The sequence below is a fragment of the Miniopterus schreibersii genome (assembly GCF_964146895.1).
Source record: "Miniopterus schreibersii genome assembly, chromosome: 6".
Taxonomy (NCBI): domain Eukaryota; kingdom Metazoa; phylum Chordata; class Mammalia; order Chiroptera; family Miniopteridae; genus Miniopterus; species Miniopterus schreibersii.
This window is the reverse complement of record NC_138107.1, coordinates 43,657,967-43,675,018: the sequence shown is the minus strand read 5'-3', so window position 1 is coordinate 43,675,018 and position 17,052 is coordinate 43,657,967.

Sequence of the window (17,052 nt, the reverse complement as noted above, 5' to 3'; positions counted from 1 at the left end):
TACGTATGATGTTGGAAGTGGTTCTCTGACCTTGGCCTTGATGTCTGGCCAGTAGATCAACTTCTACTCAATGTATATCCCTTAGTAAACTGCATTTTTTTTTAGAAATTGAACACTTTCATTTACTTTTCTCAGTAAAATTTCCTTTGGACCCAGATTTTGCAGTATCACAAAATAAACTAGTGCCCATTATCAACTGGCTTAAGAAAAGTAGGAGGGAGAAATAGAAGGGTTTTGTTTTTCTTTGTCTGGCCTTGACTCCAGCCTTTTCCCTGATGCAATTTCCTGTTATAATATGCAGCATTTGAAGAATCCTTTCATGACACAGAAACCTCAAGAAAAATGTTATGAACTGAAAAGCAGTTCATCAAAAAGGACGGTCAAATAGTCCACTGCAGTAGGTTATAAATGAATTCCCATCAGTGAAGGCACAAACATAGAAACCACTTGTGTAAAACACAAACCCAAAGCAGGAGACCTTGGAATTGCCTGTGACGATCCTCAGAGCAATTTGTTTCATGTGTACGTAGGCCAATGTGTCAAATAAAATGAAGCCACAAACCACACTCCTAAGTGATCCATTTCATAGCCATGCTATTTAGGATACTAATGCCTCTCTTTTTTCATCTTTTTATAAGATGAATGCCCCAGTATTAAATGGCAGGAGCTGATCTAACATTTGTTTACTTCATCCCCCTTTAGTGACACATTAGCACTGTGTTACTGACTTACAGTGGCTTTCATTTGGAACAAACTGCAAAATGTTCTTATTTTAAGCCTCTCACCTTCACATTTCTTTTCTACATTTCCTTCACTTTGCGTTTCCGAGGGAATGACTCCACGCCTCCTTGATCAAGACAGACAACCTAATGGCTGAGTGGGCTTTAATTTCTACACTTCTGACATTCAAACTTGATTTGCATTGTCACATGGAATTATTTGGTATTCCATATAAAACACTGATTCTTTCTCTTTTTTCCTTCCTTTTTCTAGACAACCAACCGCTGGGAAATTATTGTCAGAGTCTTAAAATGATTTCCCAATGATTACTTGTTAGTACAATACAATTTCCTGCTCAGTCCTGGTCTCTCTCCAGCTGTCTTCTGGGGCCAGCGACTTCCCCAGTGTCTACAGCACACACATAGCAGACACATTGCAAATGCGCAGGTCTCTCCGCTCCTCTCTGTAGTGGCACTTAGGGTTATCTCAGCGAGCAGCAGATAAAGACACAGATGTAAAAAGACAAAAGTAGAAGAGGAAGGCTGTGAAGTTAAAAAGACGATTCTTCACAAATTTTAAGAGCTTACTTGCAGAAACGACTTAACGAAAAACATTAAGTTCAAGCTCTTTTGAGTGCCTCCTCTATGCAAAAGCATATGTCTCACACTCGAGGGCAGAAGGCAGCCAGTGCCTTCAGGGTGCCCGAGGTCCAGGAAGGGGTGATATGGTGTTGTTCAAGGGTTGTACGTATGAAGTGGGCTAAAAGGGGTCCCACAGGAAACAGGCTATGCAGTGACTCATTCTGATGGGGGTGGGGGACAGAGATGGAGGGAATGTCAGCACCAGTCCCATTACAATAGGTGGGGGTGGAAAGGAAGGGAAAGAGAAAGGTGAACGGATCGTGAAGAGAGAAGGAAGTGAGCTGGAGGTGAAAAGAGAAAAGGGAATAGAAAAAGGAGAAGCAAAATGGTAAGAAACAGGGCCAGATTTAATTTTCAGAGAATTAAACCTGGGAAATACTTATAACTCAGGAGGCTGTGAATCTAAGGGCTTTCTTTTCAGTGCCACAGGCATAAACTAATTTATTTAATTAGAAAAATATGCTTGTATTGCACTCTGAGTAATTTCCCAGAGGAAAACTTGCTTCTTTTACAGTTAAAGTTTTTGCTGAAAGCGTCCCCCCACCCCCCCATTTCTCCTTGCTCTACCTTGGAGCCTATACCTCTTCAGCAGATGCTCACTCCTGTGCAATTATTGTCAACCAGGATGTGAATATGGCCCTTCGAAGATATCACATTTGTTTTTTGGGTACTGAAATAGAAACACATTAACCTAGATATACCTGAGCCCTCCAGTGGTTACTCTATAATAAGAAAGGGGAAAAAATAAAAACTCAGAAGGCATTGCTTCAATGACTCACCAAATCATCACAACAGAAAAGTAATTCAACAGAACAATACAGTACATCTTAATATCTTACAAGGTAGCTGAAATATTCAAGCAGATCCCTAGTTAATCACAATTCTCTTTCAGCAACTCTGTGGAGTCTAAGAAAACTCTCTAAGGCATGGTGCTTAGTCTTTCTTGCACCTGGATTAAGAGGAAAATAGATTCTGGTGGCCTGCGAATTGAAACAAGACAAGCTCCTATCTACATGCCACAGAGAGGGCTGCAAATAGAAATTTAAATACTTTATCACAACTTTGCTCTTGAGTATGGAAATTCAAATATATTAATTTAACCAACAAAACAATTTATTACAATAAGATTAAAATGTTCTAAATATACTTCTTACATTTTCAATGAAAAGATTAAGAGGATATGTGCTCAATCCTAATCTAGTCCCATTAGTTTTGTAGCACTAGCTCCTCATACATTTACATATATAGATCAGACCCAGATAATAAATACTAAATTGAGGATCATAAATTCAAAATAAACGCACAGAAGAATGCAACAAAAGCAAGGTAAAGATGTAATGGATGAAAAAGAAAAGGGAGTAAGGATACTGCTGAAACCATGCCAATACCAATACTCTGCAGATGAGAAACATGTATTTAAAATCTTTGTGTTGGTATTAAGCAAAATTAATTAAAAGTTTCAAAACCAGCTAACTCATATTTTTCTTTCATTTAATTCTAAAAACAGAAATGGATAACGTTGGGATACAGTGTAATGTGATCTAAAATCTGCTTTTGGGCCCAAAGAACTTTGTTACCTGGGGACACTGTGTACACAGTGAAACCCATAACATTATTAAGTAGTGACCAACAATTCATTTCTAGTAGGTTTTCTCACATCCAAGTGACCAGAATTTGAACCTGCCTTTTGGTGGCTAAAGGCAATGTACCTCATTGTAAATAGACGATGGAGTTAAGTCTCAAGGAAAGCTTTCTTTAAATCTGTTTTTCACTGAATATTAAATACACTTCAGCATACTTCAATGAACACCTATGACTTATGGTTTCAGAAACATGTGTATGTAATTGTTTTAGAAGTTTTTTGAATGCATGCACCATAATTCTTTACATGTTCTATATACATATGTGTCAGTAACTCAAAGACTCAATGAAAGTATTTCTAAAGGTTAACAACTGTGTGATGAAAGCTTTATTTTTATTTGCCTTTACTATTATTTACTGCTTCATGCAAACCAGAAAAACATTCTTCTAACTAACAACTAGATCTGTTAAAATGATCTTACCCTAGAAACTATACAAACAGAATTCACAAGTTATTTTTACATCAAATCATCTCCGGTTTGAAATGGTTTTCCCCATTACTAAAAGGCATGCTATGCTCACAGAAAAGAACTGATATCCCACCAACGTGGTGTCAGGCGTTTTTTTCCTGGGAAACTCACAATAGGATCTGTCAGGTATATCCGCTAGCGTAACAAACGTGTCACCCAGATTTGCATTGGGAATTAAAACATTCTGTAGCTTGACAAAAGGCTGTGTGTTTTAGCAGCTGTGATGAGAAGAAGGCATTGCAATATCTAGATGTTGTGAGTTAAAAGTCCCTCATGAGACAGCTTGAAAAGCACTATAATCCCATGACGGAGCTTCCCTGAGTGGCAAGCTGGCTGCAGAAACCGCGGCTGCATCCCCACCCCAGTCATGCAAGCAAGTCTAATTCTGTCTCCTGCTAATCGGACCTTGTCTTTTATTCTCGCATTTACACACTGCTTATATCCGAATCGGAGCCATGAATGTAGGAAAATGCATTTGTAGAAGGTGAAAAATGTCATGGATATTAAAAATCTAACCAACATTTTCTCTAATGTCAAAGGTGAAACAATAATATTTATAAACTACTACTTTGATTGCTATGCAATAAGCAGACAGTAATGCTAACAGGCTTACAGGACAAAACCATAAAAGGCATCCCAATTATTGTAATAAAAAGAATTGCACTGCTAGTTTAAGTCAGGAGCAGAGCTAAGAATTTCTCCATGTATATATGTTTTTCATAATCTTCCTTAAATAATTTCACTATATTTGTCCATTTCTTAGTGGACAAAAGCATGCCCAACAAATAATTCTAAAAAATATTTTGTACATTTCAAAATGGATCTGCACATATTTTAATCGTAGATGTGTGATAACTTAAAGGAATTCTCTTCTACATAAAATGAAAGAAATTCTGTCACTAACACAGTTTTGTTTGAAATGACACAGGCTTCACTTGTTTTTCAGGTCATTGATGGGAAACAGACATCAACTTATTAGCAGTTTCACAACAGCAGTCTTTTAGAAATATTCCCCATCACTTAACTGTGTGTGTAATTCAGTCTTGTCACTCGCTCCACAAGTAAGGCTTTGCATAGGAAAGATGTGACAGAAACCAAAGTGCTCTTCACAAATGGAGAGAATCTGCCTTGTAACAAATAAAAACCAGTTTGCCCAGAAAATGTTCTCATAACTGAACATTTTAAAACACAATGCCCATTAAAGTTATTTATTAAAAGGGTTCCTTTTATTGATTAAGCATATCTGACATGTCAGATTCAACTCTGATGCATGGAATACAGTTTCCACCTAAATATCTCTACTCCAAACATGAAGGGCAATGAGCCACATTCATCATAGAGAAATATTAGTTCTCACATTCTTCAGTTTCTACAAGAAGAACAAGAAATACAAATCACAATGTGGTGTGGGCCACCACTCTGAAACTACAATTTAGCACTGCTTTTCTGCCATCTTATACAAAACTACTATTTTCATTTATTCCTTAATAGTGCTTATTGATATGTTTAATAGAGCTTATTGATATACTAAAGACATAAGCATATTCACATTCTACACCAATAAGCAAAAACAGAATGCATTCTCCTGGCTAGAAACTTTCCTTCATGTATTTAATCATAACATACAACTCCGGGGGTGGAACTTCATCATCCTACTTCCAGAGGAGTAAAATGAGACCAGAGAAGTTAAATAACACAGGGTATAGTGTTAGAGACAGGATTTGAACACAGATCTGACTGATGCCAAATTATAATGCTAAATGCTTATTAATAATTCTACAACTAATTGTATTCATTATCTTTCTCCAAAATACAAATACTGTGAAAGGTGGCTTTACAAATTAACATTCTTTAATCCCCTATGAAAATGTTTTCTTCTGCATCTTCTTTATTTAACATACAAAGCTAAAACATGTACTGACATACCCCAGAGGCCTGCAGGCGCTCACCAAAGCCCAGACTCAGTACTGCCCCTCTGTGAGCGGAGGAGTCCACACACTCGGGCCCCTCTCGCTAGAGGAAGCTCCTTCTGTGACCAGCTTGCCCAGAGCCAGCGCCTTTCTGCAACCCACACTCGGTCACCATTCATGTCAGCCACGGCCCCAAGTGCCATCCACACATTTTGATGATTTTCTATAACGGGACTTAGGAATTTATCAAACACTTTCTTTTCTTTCTGATGTCTAGTTTTCTTCCAGGCAGACTAGACATAAAATAGAGGAAATGGTGAAGTCAGTTGCTAGACTAGGGTCTGGAGAGGTGGGATTCCGTTCAGTTCATGTAACTCAACACTCATTGAAGGGTGGGAATTACCAAGCTGATGCATCTTGAAGGAGGAGGAGCTCTCGGGTTATTATGGAAAAGGGCAGGTGGCTGGAAGGATGAATAGTAAGTAACCGCTGCAGAGGAGAAAATGCACTGAGAGGTGGCAAGAGCTGCTAAACCTAGTCTTGGGGTATCATTCTTTTCTTTGTAGGGGGACACCCTGTGTAAAGAAAGCGGGAAAGAGGCTTGTGCAACTAAAGAAGGAGCTAAAGGTGAAATCTGTAGTGACACTAACCTCTCATACCTTCTGCTTCCTTACTGATTTTTTAAATGATCAAAATGTGGGTGTTTAAAATACATATTTGAAATTCAACAGTACAAGTAGAAAATGAATCCTGAAAAGCATTCTTTGGCCTTTTTAAAATTTCACCTAAATCCCGTCACTTATAAATAGTTGTACTAGTTTAATACAACCTCAGTTTTAACTTTTTTCTTTGTTTACTTTCTAGCTCTGTGAACTTGGTCCAGTAATTCGCCTTCTGGAAGTTTTGTTTTTTGTTTCATCTCTTATACAGAAATCATACCTATAATAGGTTTTGTGTAAGGATTACATGAGGTTATGTATGTAAAACCCTTAACACAGGGCCTGGCATTTTGCGAGCTCTTAGCAATGGGTGGACATGACTGTTTTGGTTTGCTAATTGATTGGCTTCTCCGACAAACAAAACATGTCTAAAATGCCTCTATGGAATCTGATTATATATTTTAAATCAGCAACTTAGCTTGATTTCTAGTTTCCTTTTCTCAAGTGAACTTCTCAAGTGAAAGTCATTTTCACGGCAGTCTTATTTGTAATAAATGCAACAGAAGGCTGCCATCTAAATGCTCTTAGGGCTGATGTATGGAACCAAAAAGTACATTTTCCTAAAGTGAGTACATGATCGCTCCTGCTTAAAATTGATCTCTTCGGTTTCAGACTGCAAGAAGCATCCATGCTATCGTGTCAGGCTAAGGTTATGTACTGATCGTACACGCTGTTCCGGGAAAAGCCCACCAGGAGAGAAAAATCACTAGGAATTTTATGAAACAGTCACAACGAATCTCTGCCTTCTTCCTTTCCCAGTGAAAATGAGAAAACAATATGATTATATAAAGAAAAGAGTCAGGATTCATAGATAGATGGGCTGTGAAGAACAAAAGATAGCTGACAGTCAAAGATAATTCGAACAGTGGGCTTTGATGTTCTTTTTCAGCTGTCCTATTAAATACTTTTTCTTTTCCCACATTCCAATTCTATCAAATATGAAAAGCCCATATACAAAAGAAACAATAAATGCTTGTTAATCCAATAACAGAAAGCCAAGATCAGAAACTCTATCCTACCACAAAGTGTAATTGAGATTGCCTAGACCACAGACAGTGTATGATCAGAAACCTTAAAAAAAAAAAGCCATCAATAGGAATGATGTTTCTACTGTGAGCTCATGGTCACAGCAAGGCCATAAGACCAGGGACATAAAGCCCTATTAATTGTACTTCCCAGGAGTCACCAAACACCTCTGTTTGCCTGCAAGAGTTCAGATTTATGCCTTTTATCTGGTGTAATTATTAATAGAGTACCTTTAACTCCAAAAGTGTCCCAGTTAGGACAATAAATTACATAGTTGCCTTAGGCTTACTCCTGCTCCCTTTCACATTCTCTATCAGAAAAAAAAAAAACAAAAAACCCTCAGGGCAAGATATTTTAACTCTTTAGGGTACCTGAGAGAGAAGGAAAAACTTATCTGCTTTTTAAGCTCAGCTATTTATTTGACTTCCTTTCATTTTCTTAAATCAGGGAAGATTTCTAGTCTGAACTGACTTTGGCATGGCCCCATCCACCCATGAAATATTTTGGGCAGAATCACCCCTCTCTTCCCCCACCACTGTCTCTCACGAATTTGTGCCTAACTCTGTCACACGATGTTGAGTCTGCTTATTGAATTCTATTTGAAATTTTCAAGGAATTATAACTTACATGAAGACTCCTTAATGTAATTGCTGTTTCTTTAAAAAAAAAATCAGATGTTCAACTTGGGTTATACAGCCAAGAATTGCAGTTCATTTCAGCTGTGAGAAAGGCTAAGCACCTTACAGCAAGAGCCCCTTAATCAAAAAGCAATCTTTTGGGATGAGTTAGTAGTACTTTGCCTCCGGCGCTAACCAGATCCCCTACTTTTATTGTATATTTCCACAGGAGTCTAATGATGAAATACATTAGATCTTCTTGCAGGTGAAGTAGAAACACACTTAAAGCATTGCTTTCAGATGACTGCATGGTGCTTCTGAAAACAAGGGGAAGAGGTCAGCAGCAATAACAGCATCCAAACCAACAATGCATCCTGCAAATAAAAGCCTTGACGAGGAAAGGGCAAATTCCCTCTTTCATAGGAATATTTGTAGGAAATTCACAATGTGCAATATTGCAAAGAAAAGAAACACAAAACAGTTTGCTCCTGTGATGGGTGGGGCTGGGAGTCAAATCTCTGTTTAAAAATAAAAAGCTTACCTTTTAGTCATGAGGATGTCCTTGACCTTTATTCAGAAAAGCTTCACAGCTGCAAGGAAAAAAATAGAATTCGTTTGAGGAAAAATATTCTGGTACTGGAGAATAAAGATTTACATTTATCCAGTGGGTTTTATCTGCCCTAGATCTATACAGACACAAGCATCACATAGTGGGTAAGAATATAGCAGGATGTAGGTCTGCATCACTCATACATACGAGGCACGGACTGCATTTAATTGAATTATTTTATTGTATTTTATTTATTTTTCCATACCCATGCAAAGTGACATAATACAACACATATAGAGACAAATAAGATATGTTTGCTCCCTTCTACTATATATCCTTACATACATGCACATACACAGAAGCACCCTCACACACACCAAAGTTTTGCAGCTCATGTGCAAGCACAGGACCGCTCTTTCCCAAATCATGGTCTCCTGACCCCTAAATGCTGAAGTCCCAGGAACAGGACAGGAAGTGATATCTTAGTCTTGTCGTGCCTTCAAAACAGCTGCAGTTTCCTCTGTGTTCTGCAAGTAACCTCAAGTCATAGAGGTAAAAACAAATCATGAATCGGTGAAAGATTCTAAAGACGTCATAATTGTTTTTTCTGTTGTTTTTTTAAATCCTCACCCGAGAATATGTCTATTGATTTTAGAGAGCGAGCAAGGGAAGGAGGAGGGAAAGAGAGAGAAAAAAGGGAGAGAGATCTATTGGTTGCTCGATTGGTTGCCTCAGGATGCCCCTGGCCTGGGATGAAACCCACAGCTTAGGCATGTGCCCTGAGTGGGAATCAAATTGGCCATCATTTTGGCACATGCGACAAAGCTCCAACCAGCGGAGCCGCCCAGGGCTGTTTTGTTTTGTTTTTAACCTTCACTGATTTGAGGGAATTGAGTGTTTTGGCATAAAATATCTCCTGCTGGGTGATAGGCTACAAGGGAAAGGAAAGTTAGACAAAAGGTATTGAGTAATAACCACAAATAACTTTATAGCCCAATCTGTGTGAATGTCAATAGAACTCAAAGCAAGATTTTTGTAGAAAATAATTAGCAATGACTCCCTCAAGTCCAATCAAGAATTGACATTAATTAGCCATTTGCAAACTCTTACCTACCACTATGATCTCTTATCTTAGTGGCGGGAAATGACATAGTGACCTAAAAGCTCAGAATTATGAATAGCAGAAATTCCCTAATATAAATGGCATTTACTATGTTTCCAAAATTTATCAGCATTGAATTAATTTGGCAGATTCTTGATGACCTTGCCCAGTGATGAAGTATGCATCACATAGCATAGTATATATATATTATCATAAGCTGCTTCAAAGCTTTGGAGGAATGAGGGAAGGGTGAAAAAATAAATATAACTATACATTGTTTTAATAATGGTTATATAAATAAAATTTATGTTGGAAATAAATGAAGAACAAAAAAATAACTTGAAGTACAAGAAAAATATATAGTTCATCATGCTGTGTACTGCACAAGAAGATGAAAACTGTGTTTGGATTTGTTTCTTTAATAGTGAAATAGTCACTTACGAGAACATATTCAAAGAGAAGCTGATAAGAAACAATAATTGTTTTATACAATATTAATTCAGTTACAATGACTTTCTCTCGTACACCTGGCTAATGAGCATAATCAGACAAGGCACTGCTGAAAATGGACTGATGGGCTTGAAATTACAAAACCCTGCCTTCCAAATTTAGATATGGATTTCTCTATAGGGCTTTACTTTTTTATTCCAAATTATAATACATAAGGAAAGATTTTTCTGTCTATCAGAAATCATATTTCCAAGAGAGATTGCATCCATATATTATCAGTGTATCTAAATAATAGGTAAGAAATTTAGTCCGTGATGGATTTTTTAAATGCAGTCACTGTCCACATGACATTTACCACATTACAATCTGTGGGCATGCTGAGCATTAGGAAACCCTGAGTAAGCCACCTTGATGGTTATTAAGATACTATGCTAAAGAAAAATATTCCCAATAGGAGGTACTAATAAGATAGCCAACAGCATAAGAAAAGCATCAAAATGAGAAATAATAAAAAGACAGCAACTGTGTCCAGGCTAGAGATTCCTATTTAGTAGCTAACACATTGCTGAGCTATAATGATCAGTTTCTTGAAAGTCCAAGGGTTTAAGCTGGTAACAGATTCAATTTCAAATTTTATTCAATGTAATTTCCCAATACCTAGTATGCATCAAAAATGTGCCCAGTTATATTCAGAGGACTCTAAGAGAGCAAGTCTAAAATGAGAGGAGCCGCCCAAGCCAGGGGGTCTAGATATTTAGAAATAGAAACCAGCAGGAACAGAAGTATATAAATAAATATTTTATTAAAAAGCAATTGCCAATATGTAATAGCAAGCCATCTTTTAGCACCAAATTTTTTAAATTATTGATAAATATTGGGGTTTTCTAAATGCCAGACTATTTTGAAGTTTCACCAGCGACAAGACCCTCCCTAGAAAAAAAAAATTAAACTTCCTGAGGGACAATCCCCTTACCTGGCCATTCTGGTTGCTTCTTGTCACCCTGCAGGGGGCACGCTTGGCCAGAATCTCAGGCCCCCTACATTTTGTTCATGTGGATAAAGGCAGCCTCATGTCAGTTTTTCTCCACAATGATCCGTGCTGGGGAGGGTGCGGGGATGGGAGTGGAGACCCAAAGCCAGTAAGTTTCCTCCATGCCTTCCACCCCAGTATCTATTCCTTTTGGCCAAAAAGAGTCCCTTAGAATCTGAGTCAGGGAACCTGGAATGTCGGGGTGTGAGAGTTAGATTAGGTAGGGGTGATGCCAACTTGTACCTTGCCATCCTGCACTTCTATTTTTTTTCTTCTTACACCTCCTTGATTCTAAACTGTGCTCTCTGGAGGATTTCCATGTGTCTGCACAGATCAGGAGGACTGACTCACAAAGCCATTAGAGTTTTATTTGCATGAGAGACTGAGACACAGTGTTGAGAATTAATTTATCTTTGGAAAGGGAGCATCATACAAGTTATATCCGAAGACAATACTTCAGGGTCAAAAATGAGGCTTTTATGTATTGGTTTTTCTCCTGACTAGAGCAGGAAGAGATTCCACTGGCCAGAGGCCACTGGAATCCAGAGAGAATCACTGGAAAACGTTGAGAGTGATTTCCTCAGGGAAAGTACCAGCATACAGCCTCTGTGTGACACAGACGACAGACTTCAGTGTGAGCAGAGGAAGACAAGCTGTTGTCTGAAATCAGTGCTGCACCGGGCTCAAGCACAGAATGGCATGGTAGGAACAGCCATCCAATTCAACTCAGCAGCCTTTACTCTGTGCCAAGGCCCGTGCTAGGTCACTGCCTGTGTGCTTCTGGGCCAGAGACGGGTTCGGTTTGTCCCAGAGGGAACAGCGTGAGCACAGGGATCACGACCATAGTGACAGCCCCCTCTGCACACTTGGGCCACTAGTGACAGCTCAAGGGCTTTGCTCCTCTGTGAGCAGGGGACGCAGCATCACAGAGAGCTGAGGGTGGAGGAGAGAGAGGAGAGAACCTGCAAATACGAGACACCCACTAAGAAGCCCCAGGTTGATGGTCGTGAGCAGTTAGAAGTTCCCCACTGAAAGCGTAAGTCTTTCTCTCCTCCAAGCAACCTTGCCTGCTCTCCTCGGTCTGGGTTAGATGTTCCTCCAGTACGGTTTGACAATGGCCAGCACGCCCCTCATCAAACTCGGTCTTAATTGTTAAACATGCATCTTTATCTGCCCCTCTGGGCTCTGGTTTGCTTATTCAACTTGGGGGGTGGTAGGTAGAGGCGGACACGCCATCCATGCTTAGCACAGCTGCTGTTATATAATAATCCAACACATGTTTGTTGAGTGAGTCAGTGACCTAAAAAGCAAAACCTCAGCTTGCCTCAGAAACTATCTCCACTTACACAGGAATGTTGTTCACCCACTTTCTTGTCTCTACCAGTGGTGACCTCGTGGATGTCTCATTGGAGAAAGTGGGGTCCAAGATGAGAGAACAGAAGAAAAGATTGGGGGGCGTGGGGAGCCTGCATTGCATCTTCCCTGGATCTGGTGTGCCACTTTTTTTTTTTTTTTTTTTTAGTTAAGTTTGTCCAAGTTTGTAAGAGTTGACTCCTGGGGTCAAGATAGGCTGGAGGATGTCAGTATGCAGGGTGTCAGTATAGACACAAGAAGGCTCAAGAAGGGGCCAACTCTGATAAGGTGGCCTCCAGGCAGCCCACACCCTGTGGTTTGATGTGTTTCTCTGGTGTTGCCTTAATGTTTGGAGACTTTTCTTATATTTATCTTAGATTTGGAAAACAATTAAGCATCACCACATTCTCAGGAACTCATTTTCTCTTTTTTAAAAGTAAACATTGTCACACGAGACTGCGGGATGCTCCATCTGATGGGGCTGCGATCAGATTGTGCGGTTTCCCTTACAGACCACTAACCAAATATTTGATCCATGTCATTTTTTAACTGCACTATGTTAAATTTTTGGCAGAATCACATTAGACATGAAGTTTGTATCTCTTTCTCATTAAGAACAGTAATCATTATACAACTGCTCATACTAATAAATTATTACATCCATTGCAAAGGATACGTCTGGCTAACACTATATAATACACTTAGCTTTGCTGAATGTTTTGATATTCAGGAGCATTATAAAACATGTCATGTCATTTAAATTCTTGGGAGAGAGAAGCATCAGGCTGCAACTAGGATTTCACATTTGGGGGACAAAAACAAAGTTTGTGGGGTACACAGATGGGGTCTCAACAAAAGGCTCTGCAAATAACAGCAATTTATCAGAGACTGTGGTGTATACTGCTTCGTTTCCTTAACCACACTCCGAGGGAACTAATGGCAGCCTTCGTGAAATTCTGTCAAATACAAAGGTAATACAGTTTAACTGAACAAACTTCTGACTTCCATGGACTGAAATCTCAGGCCCTGCCTCGACTTTCTGCCAGTTGAACTGGGGCAGTCACCAGTTCACCCTCAGTCATCACGCCTGCAAAGTGGAAATGATGTTAATACTATGCAGGGTACCTATGAAATTTTAGTAAAAGACAATATATGAAAAAATACTTGGAAATATGAAGACCTCCACAAATGTTAGAGCTAATATATTCATGTCACTACCTCATTCCAGATAGATTTTCATTGTAGGTTTTAAGGCAGCGAAATCAGTAAAGATAACATGCTTGTCATTTAAAAGACAAAATATCTGGACAGTTCACTGCATTTTTCAAGTTTCAAGTTTCGTGTTTCCACCAGATGTTTTGGCACTCTGGAGCCAGAATAATGTTTTTCTTCTCAACGCATTTCATTTCTCTTAGGACTACCAGGATTCTGGATGACTAAAGCAAGTCACATTAACTCTTATCTTTTTTCAATTCAATTAATGTTTCCATTGAAAAATCAAGGTTAATTATAAATTTCTCTTTCATGGAATTCTACCCATGTGTGAAGTGGTGGCAGTGACGGCGTGGGGTGGGGACTGGCTGTTACTTCAGAGCAGCTGTCCTGGCAACAGGAAGGAATGCATCTCGCGTAACGGGAAAAAGCAATGAATCAACTGCAGATGGAAAGAGGTACTTGCTAAAAATACAAAAATCTCAGGATGAAAGGGGAAAACACTGAGTTCACATTCATCAACAAATATGCATATTAAAGTATAAATGTTCTTCATGCTAGAAGGTTGAGCTGCTAAGATCTCTGTTCGTGTGGCTAAAAGCCCCATGTGCACACTTGAAAGCTGGGCTTTGGTGGGTGGCTCTGAGGTGCTGTTTACATTCTGCTGTCACCTGGGTCTCAGCCTTTTCTCCTCCCAAGGTGCAGGCCACATCTGCTCACAGGGAAAACTCAGAAGCCAGGTCACCTGTTGCTGGCTGTTTCCCAGGCATCTGTAGCTGCTCCATTCCACCTCTGCAATGCTTTGCTTCTGGGAATTCTTAGGATTTCACACTTGCCTCCCGTGATTTGCAATTTCCCCCATTTTAAGCACCACGTGGGTCCTTCACAAAGTAATTTGTTAAACCAGTTAGTGAATGAATGAGTGAAAGAATTTTGCTGACATCAGGTAAGACTCCGCTGTTGTATTGCAGTTAGCATGATTTCTGAATGGGCACATCTCAGTCCATGGTTATCCTCCCTTATATTCCAATGGTAACATTTAACATGGTTTACTACCTAAAAATGCCTCAAGACATAAAATTTAACAAAAATTAGGTTTCTTGAAATGCCTCTCTGTCGTTCTCTCCTTTGATAATCCATCAGTGTCTTAAGGTATGTCAGTGGGGTTACATTTAGTGGGGACCCTGCCCCACCTCAGTCTCAGAAAAGAAAGAGGGCTTCTTAAAAGCTACTGTAGAATAGGGGTCTAGGAATTGGCAAACTATTGGCCATGGGCCACATCTGGCCCACGAAGCCTGCTTTTGTATGGCCTTGACCTAAGAATGGTTTTTATATTTTTAAATGGTACCTGTGACAATTACATGAAATTCGGATTTCAGTTTTCGTAAATAAAGTTTTATTGGAGCAAAGACATTCATTTATGTATTGCTTCTGGCTGACTCTTTACAGAAAACAGTTTGCCACCCCCTGCTCTAAAACAGGGCTTACACATTGGCATTTTCTACAAACAATGCAAATGTTTGCTTAATAGTTATGTGTGGGAGCAAAGTCAGTTCTGTCTACATACGTTTATTTCAGGAGCCCTATTATTCAAATAACCTCTATGATAACAGAAAGGCTATAATTACAGATTCATGTCGTTTTTCTTTGGGGAATAATATGGAGACCAGCTCCAGCTCATGAGGTGCTTTTATACAAATTAGCCACAGGGCATCCTCTGTGGGCAGCAAATTAAAACGGCAACCCATGCCTCAGGCAAATCCAAAAGTGTCCCAGTTACAGGGCTGGGTGACTGCATGTGTGCTGGGTTCCATTCTCCATTCACCCCTCAGCTTGGTGTTCTGGGCAGTGGTCCTGAGTATCACAGCAACCTTCATAAGACCATCTTAACACTGCCAATGGGACGGACTTTTACAGCTATTCTGTAACCTTGCCCATTACATACTTTCTTAAAAGAACTTTGATGGAGAAATTGTAGAGACAGCATGAATGTGGAAGAGACTTGCAGCTTCTAGGATCCAGGCAGGTTTGAATTGAGAAGAAAAACTTGTCATCCTACATCATCTTGCTAAGGGTCAACCAACACTGAGTGTCTGGATATACTGAGTCCATCCTTATAAACATATTAGTCTTTTACTGTGCTTTTTGAGAACTAGGATCTTTTTGAAATCAACACTAGGGCAAGGTGTTGCGGATATTTCATTTGATCTTTCAGCTCAGCCAAATGCCTTGCCAGGCAATAACTGTTCTCCAGGCCTTTTCAGCACAACCTGGTGAGAATTGTCATTTCAGTCCATTACAGAGGAGTCGGACTCACCCTTCACTAGTGAATGAAAACAAGGAAGTTGGCAAGTCAAAAAATTATCATTATATAGAGCCTTTCAAATCACAGTGGAGATTACTGATCTGGCCACTTGCTTTCCATACAATCAATAATGAGCCAGTTCTCCTTTTCCAAAGTGGGATTGGTTTTCTGTGTTAGTCTCAAAACAAAGACATGGTGCTTGGCAGGATGTCTGAGATAGTACCTCACTGCCTGGCCCTGGACAGCATGCTCTCACCAGGCTTAGTCAAGTTTTATAAACTCATTCATTTCCATAAACAAACAGCCTCTTGCAGTTAATGAAAAGAACGCCTGATCCAGGCAAAATAAAAGCAATTTAGGTCTCTCTGGTGACTTCTGGTCGATGGGCTGCTGTTCCTATCTCCTCTTTTCCCCTTTAGAACAAGAACCTCTGTTGGTTACCACTGGCAAAGCACAGGGGGAAAAAAGCAGTTATAATACGCAAGTGGTCAGTGAGGCAGCCTTTAAGGAAAAACACTGCTGATAAGATAAACAGCTTGTGATGTCCTTAATTATAATATTTCATACTCATTTAGCCGTCTCCACATCACAGAGCTAACAAAGTGGATTTCAAATAGGAAATAAGGCTCCTTTCCCTCCAGCCCAGAGGCCTAATTATAAAATAGCAACCTACTTTTTCTGTAGTGAATACAGGGCTCTGTTTTAAAAAAAATTTTTACTCTTCCAACAGAATTTATTGAGCTCATTACCAGGCTGCTTATGAAGTGATTTGAAATGAGGCAACATTAAAGCATTCCACAAATCCCTTGTACTTAGTCATCCTGACACTTTATTTGAACTCGGAACATTGATATGGAATAACTGCCGCAGCCCCACACTCCTGGCTCTATTATCTGACAGGAGGTCTGAACCTCCCCCCCCAAAATAAAAGATATATCATCAAACTTTTTTAATCATCACAATAATTTGTCTGAAAGAACCAGGTGTAATTTGGGCAGCACTAGAGGGGCTTGGCTGCTTGGAACAAGGTGAGTGCAGCATGTGCTGGCCTGAGAGGAACAGAGCCACATTAATCAGGCGGCGAAAGACCCCACGGCGGTGTATGTACCTGTGTATTTTAAGAGAAACTGACAGATAGGCTTCAAAGCAGCCAAAGCACTGAACTCCCTGCATGCTATTAGTCCAACTCTAACTTCTATTCTCCTGCAATCCAAGATGCAGTTGTAGACCGGCCCTTACTGGGTTATCGCTGAGATTAATACAACACAGTTAAAAACTGTATCTGCAAAACTTTCAAAGAAGGAAA